We start from the raw sequence: 10183 nt of genomic DNA on the forward strand, positions 1-10183 counted from the left end.
TTAATGGGCTGGCAAGCCAAGCCCTGAGAATGTTGCGATTCGGTGGGCTGGCAAGCCTAGCCCCTGGAGTATTGGCTCTAATGGGCTGGCAAGCCAAGCCCTGAGAGTGTTGCTGGTTTGGTGGGCTGGCAAGCCTAGCCCCTGAAGTGTCTCAGCTTTGGAGTTTTGCCTTCTGGCAGCCCTCCTGGTTCAGTTGGCTCTGGTGATCTTCTGCAGCTCTTTAGGTTGCAGCTCTTCGGGGTTGAGGTTGTCTCATGCCCAGGAAGAATGAGGGACACAGACAGTCAGAAAGTGAGAAAGTAGGATTTATTGAGAGGACAGACAAGCACCCCGGGTGGGAGGGGACCCAACAAGGGTTGCCCATCTGGGGCCGAAAACCTGGTGCTTATATAGCTCTAAGTCCAAGCTGACTGGCTCGCACTAGCTGAGAGCTGTGGCTACTCTGATTGGTCAGTTTTAAGGTAGGGACCTAACGGTGAGCTGATTGGCTGCTTTTTGATCCCAGCAGTGAGTACCTAAACGCTTGCTTGAGAGGCTCACAGGGAGCTTGTTTACCAATGCTGAGAGGCTTGCTGGGAATTCGCTACATTATTACCAGAGGACCCGCCTGTCTGCCTGCCTAGCCTTTCTCTAGCTATCTCCTGTCTCAGATGTCCACATGGATATGTCCAGAATGCAGTCAGCTACATGAGTCCGGAGTTCAGGAGAGAGGTGTGGGCTGGGGATAGAAATGTGGGAGTCGTCAGAGCAGAGGTGGCATTTAGTCATGAGACTGAATGAGATCAGCTTGAAAGCAAGAGAGGAGAGAGAAGGCCAGTGCAGTGGCTCACGCCTGTCATCCCAGCACTTTGGGAGGCTGGGGGGGAGTATTGCTTGATCCCAGAAATTTGAGACCAACCCGGGCCACATAGCAAAGTCTCACCTCTACAAAAAATTTTAAAACAAATGAGCTGGGTGACGTGGCACATGCCTGCAGTCCCAGTTACTCTGGAAGTTGAGGTAGGATCAGAGCCCAGGAGGTCAAAGCTGCGGTGAGCTGTGATAGTGTCATTGCACTCAGCCTGGGTGATAGAGTGAGACCCTGACTCCAAAAAAAGAGAGAGGGAGAGAAGAAAATAGGGGGACTGTGACACTTAGCTATTTCTAAGAGGTGTGGACCTAGGAAAGAAGACCTCGAGCTAGGAGGACGACCAGGAGAGGGAGGGGTGGGTCATGGAAGCCCATGTGAGACAAGCATTTTGAGCAAGGAATGATCAGCCACCTAGAGAATGAAGATTGGGAACTGCCTACTGAGTTTGACAAGGTCCTGGGTCTGGATACCTTGACATGAGCTTGGGCTGGTGATGATAAAAGCCCCGTGAAAATGGGTTCAAGAGAGAATGTGAGGAGAAAAGGAGAAACAGCAACCTTAGTCATCTCTTCTGGGTCCAGCACGGTGTCTCATGCAGGAGAATTACTTGAGCTGAGGAGCTCAAGACCAGCCTGGGCAATATAGTGAGATCCTATCTACTTTTTTAGGAAAATAAAAATAAAGATAAAGTCATCTTTTCTGAAGAGTTCTGCTCAGGAATAGAGAAATGGGACCGCAGATGGAAGAGCATGAGAAGTCATGCTCTTTTTTTTGATGATGGGAGATATTTTAGCAACAAGTTAATAGGCTAAGAGAAATACAACTAGTCCTGAAAGAAACCAGATATGAAAAAAATTGGAATGAAAAATACAATGCAGTCTACTGGTGCCTGTTTATTGCCATCATGTGGAGCATAGCCAAGAAGTGCTTTTTTTATGAGCTGGGGTCTCACTCTGTTGCACAAGCTGGAGTGCAGAGGCACAATCACGGCTCATCACAACCTCAACCTCCGAAGCTCAGGTGATCCTTCTGCCTCAGCCTACTGAGTAGCTGGGACTACAGGTGGGTGCCATCACGTCCAGCTAATTTTTTAAAATTTCCTGTAGAGATGAGGTCTTTCTATGTTGCCCAGGCTGGTCTTGACCCCCTAAACTCAAGTGATCCTCCTGCCTCAGCTGCCCAAAGTGCTGAGATCTAGACATGAGCCACTGCTCTCAACCAAGAAGTACTTTTGAACTGGTAAAATGCTAGAATGTATCAAAAGCACTGTTGGCTCAGCCTGTAATCCCAGCACTTTGGGAGGCCAAGGTGAGTGGATTGCCTGAGCCGGAGGATTTTAGACTGAGGGTTTTAGACCAGCCCAGACAAGTTGGCGACCCCTTGTCTCTACAACAAATCAAAAATTAGCCAGGCGTGGTAGCGTGTGCCTATAGTTCCAGCTACTTGGAAGGCTGAGAGGGAAGGATCACCAGAGCCCCTCAGGTTGACGCTGGGGAGGCCGTGAGTGTGCCACTGCACTCCAACCTGGGCGACAGAGTGAGACTCCAACTCAAAAACAATAACAAAACCATTGTTCATAAACCTACTCACCGAGCAGATAATAGTACTAAAGACCAGTCTGCGGAAGTGTTAGCGGAAACCTTTTCTGACAAATTTACATACGGCAACATAAGTTATGGGCTTAAAATCTTTAAATCTTGGTGATAATGTTGAGGGTAAAGTAGCAATGGCTTAAATCTCTCTACAGCTTTCCCAGATCTTAAAGGATCCTTGTAACATACCACGTAGGACGACGCAGTGCAATGAAAAATACTCAGGAAATATTTCTGGGTTTTGAAGCCTATATACCAGCAACTAAAGAGGAAAGTAACTTACAAATAGAAAGACATCGTGACGGTAAATGGGCCTCTTGGTGGGAGAACAGTCTGAGCAGAGAGGGTGAGCAGTCAGAGCAGAGGAGGCCTGGGAATGGCCAGCTCACCTCTCAGAGAGAAAGATGGGCTGTGCCTCTGCTGCGCCAATTCCAGGAGGAAAGACTTCCAAAGACCGGTTGAGCCGGTTGCCATGGAGACCACTGGGCTGCAGAGCTGAGTATCCAGACAGACCCTGGACAGGTGAGGCTGTTCCCTCTTCCTGAAGCACAGGGCACCAGGCCTCTGATGCCCCTCCCTTGGCCTAGCCTCCCCTTTCTCCTCTGTCCCCAATTATTCTCCAGGTCTCCGCACCCTCTTGGGGAACCTTCCCCTGGTCCCCATTCCTGTACCCTCTCTCCCAGCGCACACCCTTTGGGTAGGAGCTTATAGCGCAGTGGGAAGTGGACAGTTTTGGAGTCAGACAGACCTGGATTTGGTTTTTGGTTTGTTGGTTGGTTGGTTTGGGTTTGTTGTGTTGTTTTGTTTCTTGAGTCAGGGTCTCACTGTCACCCAGGCTGTGATGCATTGGCACAATCACGGCCCACCACAACCTTGACCTCCTGGGCTCAGGTGATCCTTCTGCCTCAGTCTCCCAAGTAGCTAGGACTACGGGTGAGTGCCACAACACCCGGCTAATTTTTTTAATGTTTTGTTTGTCTGTTTGTTTTTTGAGTTGGAGTCTCACTCTGTCACCCAGGCTGGAGTACAATGGCATGCTCACAGCCACCCCACCGTCAACCTGCTGGGCTCCGGCAATCCTTCTGCCTCAGCCTTCCGATTGTGATGTTTTTGTAGAGATGATGTCTTGCTATGTTGCTCAGGCTCATCTCGAACTCCTGGGTTCAAGCAATCCTCCCATCTCAGCCTCCTTAAGTGCTGTGATTACAGGCGTGAGCCACTGCACCCAGCCCCAGACCTAGGTTTGAATCCTGGTTCTGCCTGAACAAATTGGATGATCTTGAACTAATTATTACATCTTTCTGAGTCTCAATTTCTCTATGTGTTAAAATGGGGATACCCATACTGGGTTGACCAGGTGGCTGTGATCTGTGTCAGGCACCCAGGACAGAGCAAACAATGAACAGAGCTATTACTACTTTTTTTATTAGGTAGTATTGTAATGAGTTGTTTGTATATCTTTCTGGGTAGACTGTGAATTCCTCAAGGACGGGGGCCCTGTCTCCTTTACTTTTTGCTGGTACCTAGGACAATGCCAGATGGAGGTATGTGCTCAGTGAATGTCTGTGGAACGAATGAATGGATGGATGAATGAATGGTGGGGGATGCAGAATGCACAACCAGGTCCCCTGTTCTTCCATGAGCACTTTGAGGTTTTTAATTTTTAAATTTTATTTATTTTTATAATTATTATTTTCTTTAAATCGAGCCAAAGTCTCACTATGTTGTCCAGGCTGGCCTTGAACTCCTGGGCTCAAGCAATCCTCCCACCTTGGCCTCCCAAAGCGCTAGGATTACAGGTATGAGTCACTGCGCCTGGCTTCCGTGAGCATTTTGGAACGTTCTTTTCACTTCTCATTCCTACAGGAACAGCTGTGAACCCAAATCTGCCTCTACTCCCCTCCGTTGCTGTTCAGACACGTCACACACAATTCCACCACCACCACCATCATCCCCAGTCACCAGGACTCTCCTGACCACAGCCTGCTGGCAGGCTCGTCTCCAACAGGGATCTGAGAATACTTCCCTTCCACACGCAGTCTGTTTCTCCCTCTAGGCAGGTGGAGACTTGCTTTCCAGGCTCTGCATGTCATGCTGTTACCTGCATGAGCTTTCTTCTTTTAAAACTGTGGATGCGGCCTTCAAGGCCCACTTCAAGTGTGATTCCTTTAGGAAACTGTTTCTGCCTTTGGGGTCCTTGTTGTATCTCCCCCGAATTACAGCACGACGCCCAGTGGGATTTACACCTCCACCCCTTTGTCCAGACTGGGGCACCTTAAGGGTGATAGCTCCTCTTCCCCTGATACTGGGCATAACCTGGTGTCTGTTCCCAATTCCTGAATGAAATGCTTGGCTGAAAGAGGTTAAAGCCTTAGCTGGGTGGCTTCTGGCTCACACCTGTAATCCCAGCACTTTGGGAGGTTAGGGTGGGAAGAGGGCTTAAAGCCAGACGTTGGCAGCCGGGCTCAGTGGCTCAGTCTGTAATCCCGCGCCTTGGGAGGCTGAGGTGAGTGGATTGCCTGAGCCCACGGGTTTGAGACCCGCCTGGGCAACTTGGCGGGACCTCATCTCTGCAATAAATCAAAAAATTAGCCAGGCATGGTAGCACGCGCCTGTAGTTCCGGCTACTCGGAAGGCTGAGGCAGAAGGATCGCTGGAGCCCAGCAGGTCGAGGCTGCGGTGGCCGGGAGCGGCCACTGCACTCCAGTCTGGGTGACAGAGTGAGACTCGAACTCAAAAAAAACAAAAAACAAACAAACAAAAAAAGCCAGAAGTTGGAAACCAGCCTAGGCAAAAAAGTGAGACCGTGTCTCTACAAGAAAAAATGTAATATATTAGTGCGCGTGGTGGCGCTCGCCTGTAGCCCCAGCAGCTTGGGGAGGCTGAGGCAGAAGCCTCGCCTGAGCCCAGCGGTTTGAGACTGCAGTGAACCGTGAGCATGCCACTGCACTCCAGCCTGGGCGACTCATAAAAAACAAAAAAGAGAGCGAGAGAGGCTGCAGCCTTGACTCCACCCAAGTGGAGTCCGCGCGCATCTCCACGTGGAGAATCCCACCTGCCCCTCCCTGCTAGGCTTTCCCAGAGGGCCCGCCCGCCCCGAGGCAGCCCGCCACCTGGCGGCGGAGCGGAGTCAACACACTGTCTCCGTCCCCCACCCCTCGCAGCTCCGGCCGCCGCCGCTTGGCCACAGCCCCTGAGCTGGGGGCGGGGTGGGGGACTGGAAAGGGGTGCTCTTCCCACGTGGCGGGGCTGGGCTCCCTGGCTGGCTCTGTGTCTCATCTTCGCCTCCATTTTTCTTCTCAGCCTGATTAATTAGTATACAGCATTTTCCCTCCCACTGTATCCATTCAACAAATATTTATCTATTTAAAGATTTAATATTAGTTCCTTAAATATGTAGCAGACCGCAGACCGCAGGCACTCTGGCCACTGTCCTGCCTGCTGTGCCCTCTGCAGTGTATCTTCCCTTCAACAAATCCACTTTTCTTCATTAAAAAATGGTAGCAAACATTTATAGAGGCCACAGCTATGTGACAAGCACTGTTCTATGCATTGGTTATACAGCAATGAAAAAAACTTTAAGAACAGGAAAAAAAAAACCTTGGTTTTTCCCTAATGAGAAAATTTTTTTGATTGTATTGTTTTAAAATGTGTCACTTCTCTTTTTTTTTTTGAGTTGGACTCTCTGTCACCCAGGCTGGAGGGCAGTGGCACACTCCTGGCCACTGCAGCCTTGACCTACTGGGCTCCTGCAATCCTTCCACTTCAGCCTTCCAAGTAGTTGGAACTACAGTCGTGCACTACCACGCCTGGCTAGTTTTGATTTGTTGTAGAGATGAGGTCTCACCAAGTTGCCCAGTGGATCTCAAACCTGTGAACTCAGGCAATCCTCTCACCTTGGCCTCCCAAAGTGCTGGGATTACAGGCTGAGTCACCGAACTCAGCCAAAATGTGTCACTTCTTGAAACTGGTGGTCTGACTTTACACCAAACTCTTACCAAGTGGTTTGCCATCTTTTTTGGTTTTGTTTTATTTTTTGAGTCAAACTCTCACTCTGTCGCCCAGGCTGGAATGCAGTGGCAGGATCACACAACTCACCACAGCCTCAACCTCCTGGCCTTAGGTAATCCCTCTGCCTCAGCCTCCCGAGTAGCTGGAACTACAGGCACATGTCCGGCTATTGTATTTTATTATTTTTCTTTTTTGTAGAGACGAGGTCTCCCTGCATTGCCCAGACTGGTCTCAAACTCTGCTCAAGCAATCCTCCCACCTTGGGCTCCCAAAGTACTAGGATTACAGGCGTGAGCCACTGTGCCTGCCTGCAAATGTTAGAAGATGAAAAGCCCAGAAAATTCTGTTTTCAGGTGGTAGAAGATGGGCTGGGGTTGGGGGTTGGGGCAGCACCCTAGACAGAGTGTTTTGGGGAAGATGCTTACCAGAGCTCCCTTGAGAACCCCGCAGGGCTCTGAACCCCTCCCAAGTTCCACTTCCTCCGAACTGAACACACCTGGAGCCCCGAGTCTGTCAGCAGTGTCACATCTGAGAGGACGATAGATAAGCAAGAAGGATGTGAGAGGCGTCAAGCTGCTTGCCCTGGAGAAGGAAGACCTGCACGGGAGAGGGGAGCAGTATTGTCCCTGTCTTCACCAGGGAATTGGCTCACGAGGACTTGGAGAAAGCTGGGGGAGTCGGGGCCAGGTACAGGAAGAGCCTTCTCACCTGACTGCTGCTCTAGGAGGGGCCAGCCCTCCTGAGGTGACTGGATAACTGCTGGCTGGAGCATCAGGAGGAGGGCTGTAGCACACTCTCCAGATCCCAGGAGGAACACTGGAAACCTCTGCAGATGATTCTGCTTCCCCAAATGACCATGCTGGCCTGGTGGCCTCAGGGTCAGTGTCCTCTACCCTAGCTGTACATTTGAATCACCTGGGTTGGGGGGAAGAACTTTGAAGAAATACCAAGGCTGGCCCCATCCCAGTAATTTTAATTGAATAGGTTTGGGTGGAGTCCCAGCACCAGTATTTTTTAAATTTCACCAAACAATCTCCATGTGTAGTCAGCATTGTGGGCTACTAGTCTAGGGTAGCAGCAGAAGCTCCTTTACCTGGGAGCTTGGTAGAAGAGAGTCCTCAGGCCTCACCCCTGTTCTATTGAGTCAAAAATTCAAGCCCAGTGGTCTGCTTTTGAAGAAGCCCTCTGGGTGATTCTGATGCATGCCAAAGTTTGAGAACCACATATTTAGGGGAACTTTGAGAACCTTTTTAGCATTACGAATCTCAGAACCTCTGAAAAACAAAGATCCGTCATCACCTACCCTCTAGGTAAGGATGGGCATGCATGGCTCAACCGTCTACAGGACGCACCAGTTGAAGCTGAGATCACAGAGTGGCTTCCTTCTTTTTTTTTTTTTAGTTAGAGTCTCACTCTGTCGCCCAGACTGGAGTGCAGTGGCCGCTCCCGGCCACCGCAACCTCGACCTGCTGGACTCCGGTGATCCTTCCGCCTCAGCCTTCCGAGTAGCCGGAATTACAGGCATGTGCTACCATGCCTGGCTGATTTTTTTATTTATTGTAGAGATGAGGTCTTGCCAAGTTGCCCAGGCGGGTCTCGAACCCACAGGCTCAGGCAATCCACTCACCTCTGCCTCCCAAAGGCGCGGGATTACAGGCTGAGCCACCGAGCCCAGCTGCTTCCTTCTTTATTACAGTGTCAGACATCATTCAAAAGCAAAACAAAACATTACTACCTTCTGGCTTTTTCAAGAAGCGTTTGGTTTGGCAGTGAGCAGCGGTCCTCGACTCGGGTTTCCCTCACTTGCCATCTCAGAAAGTCTGTTGCCTGGGCTTTGGGTCCTTCTGCCTGGTTTATGAGGTCCTCGCCTGTAGGTCATCCCCTTTGTTTTTATCCCATCACCAAGAGTCGGGTTTCAATGCAAGGAGGAAAGAGCTTGCCCTAGGGTTCAGGAAATGGATCCAGAGTTGGCTCAGCTCAGCCAGGAAAGAAAATGGTGGCCAACTGAGCTTGAGCGGCAGACTCCATTCCAGCAAAAAGCCAGTGTGTTGGCCATAGGTGTGAAGGGAAAACTAGACTCCTGTGTGAGAGAAAGCACAGGGTAGAAGACTCACTTGAAGGGTGGTGGTTGAGGACTTAGCCCTGGAGGCTCAGCTGTGGCTAGCAGGCTGTGAGGATGCCAGAGTCTCCCACCATCGATTCCACCAGGGGACACAGTAGAGAGGGAGGGGCCCAGGCTCCTCTCAAAAGTTTTCTCTAGGTCTTTCTATCAGCCTCAGAGCTATTAGAAAGCCCCCAGAACTGGAAAAGGAGGCAGGACCCGTAGAGGAAGAAGTGGCAAAATCTGGAACTTCCTTTGAGTCAGGGTCTCACTCTGTCACCCAGGCTGGCGTGATCACAGCTCACCGCAACCTCAATCTTCTAGGCTCAAGTGATCCTCCCACCTTAGCCCCCTGAGTAGCTGGGACTACAGTGGTGCACCACCACACCCAGTTAATTTTTTTTTTTTTGAGTTGGAGTCTCATTCTGTCGCCCAGGCTGGAGTGCAGTGGCACACTCACAGTCACCCAGCCTCGACCTGCTGGGCTCCAGCAATCCTTCTACCTTAGCCTTCCAAGTAGCTGGAACTACAGGTGCGTGCTACCACACCTGGCTAATTTTTTATTTATTGTAGGGACGAGGTCTTGCCAAGTTGCCCAGGTTGGTCTTGAACTCCTGAGCTCAAGCAATCCTCCTGCCTCAGCCTCCCAAAGTTCTTGGATTATAGACATGAGCCACTGCACCCAGTTGTGGAACTTCTAAGATAACACATTAAGGTAAGAATGAAGAGGAACAATAACAGCTACGCTTCACTGAGGGGAGGCCACTGCCAGGAATTCCACGTGGGCACATCATCATCTTTCCTTCTCCATAACCCTCTTTACAATTCCCTTTGAGACACTGTCATGAGGATGTCCCAAAGGCACTATCACATATCATAACAGACACCTATTCTGTATGTTCTCTGTAAATTACTTCTTCCTCTAGCCAGTGCTATGGTGACTATTTCATACAGACATACAGAAAACCTACTGCTTGGGCTTTGGGACCTATTGTCTGGTTTATGAGGGCCTCACCTGTGACACCTTGATATCCCCTTGGTTTTCACCCTGGGTTTCAGCACAGGAGGGGAGGACCTGCTCTAGACAAGAGTTGGCTCAGTTTAGCCTAGGAAAAAACCAGTTTAGTGCAGGTTTAACCCCAAGCTGCCTCACCTTGGAATCTATACCATGTACTTCCCAGCTCCTGCCCTGAGGCTTCTTTACAAGAATCTATAAAGACTCATACACATGCAACTTGGAAGCATGTAGGAATTAGCAATATCGGGGCTGGCCGTGCTCAGTGGTTCATGCCTGTAACTCCAACACTTTGGGAGGCCGAAGTGGAGAATTGCTTGAGCCCAGGAGTTTGAGACTCCTGGGCAACATAGCAAGACCTCATCTCTATAAAAAAGACAAAAATTAGCCTGCATGGTGGTGCATTTCTGTAGTCCCAGCTACTCGAGAGGCTGAGGCAGGAGGATTGCTTGAGCCCAGGAGATCAAGGCTGCGGTGAGCCGTGATCGTGCCACTGCACTCCAGCCTGGGCAACAGAGTGAGACCCTGTCTCAAAAAGAAATAAATAGGAAAAATAAAAGAATAGTGGGATCGCCACTCTTTTCTTTTCTCTCTTTTTTTTTTTTTTTTTTTTT

This window comes from Carlito syrichta, unplaced genomic scaffold, assembly GCF_000164805.1.
Source record: "Carlito syrichta isolate Samal-C Ts95f unplaced genomic scaffold, Tarsius_syrichta-2.0.1 Scaffold126446, whole genome shotgun sequence".
NCBI classification, from domain to species: Eukaryota; Metazoa; Chordata; class Mammalia; order Primates; family Tarsiidae; genus Carlito; species Carlito syrichta.